Genomic DNA, 1096 nt, shown 5'->3' on the forward strand with positions numbered 1-1096 from the left:
CTCCCCATAGACTGCCAGAAAACAAACAAACCTATGTTGGAAGAAGCGCAGCCATTATGGCTCCGTAGAAGTGAGGACGGTGAGACTTCATCTCTTTGTACATATTATCAGGTGGGACCAGTCCCTGGAGAAGCACATTACGCTTGGAAAAGCGGAGCATCTATGAAAAAGAGAAAGACCCCAAATAAGATGGATTGACACAGTGGCACAACAATGGACTCAAATGTAACGCTTGTGAGGATGACAAAGAATTGTGCAGTGTTTTATTCTGTTGTGCATAGAGCTGCTATGAGTCAGATTCAAATTGATGATAACTAAAAAAACACAAGGAGCTCTGGTAACATAGTGGTTATGAGTCAGGCTGCAAACCTCAAGGTCAGCAGCACAAAACTACCAGTGGTTCCATGGGAGAAAGGTGAGGCTTTCTGCTCCCATAAAGATTTACAGCCTTGGAAACCCTGTATAGGGTCACTATGAGTAGGAACCAACTCCATCGCACATAACCACCACCAAAAACAACAACAGCAGCATACTTACATATTCAATTTAGTAAAACATAATGAAATCACATCCCATAATGCAATGTAATGCCATAATAATGTAGCATGGATGCAAAACTTAAAGTTATTTCTGAGGTATCTCAGAAGTGATTAGGTTTTGTATCCATCCTGCATTGGTATGATCTCAACTGACTGATTAATTAAATAACTAAAGATCCTCAGGTCTACAACTTATAAAATATTTTAGTTATGAAAGTAAAACGGCAAAGACAACTATTGTTTTTGCTGTATTGTTCCATTAAGTTGTATTCAACTCGCAGAGATCCTGTATAGGATTTCCGAGGAGCAACTGGTGGATTTGAATCATCAACTTTGCAGTTAGCAGTATGGTGCTTATTCTATAACACCAATCAGGATTCAAGTAAGAACATAGAAAGATCAGAAAAGAACAGCAAAGACATAGATACATGTTCTCAAAAACTGGGGAAGATAGATGCCATATGACGATCAGTAAGATTCAAAGAATGTTTCCTGTCAGAAAAACAAAATAAAATAACAATAAAAACACAACTCTGTTCTTAAAAGCCTCCACGTGT

Source organism: Chrysochloris asiatica, unplaced genomic scaffold, assembly GCF_000296735.1.
Source record: "Chrysochloris asiatica unplaced genomic scaffold, ChrAsi1.0 scaffold00618, whole genome shotgun sequence".
Lineage (NCBI taxonomy): Eukaryota > Metazoa > Chordata > Mammalia > Afrosoricida > Chrysochloridae > Chrysochloris > Chrysochloris asiatica.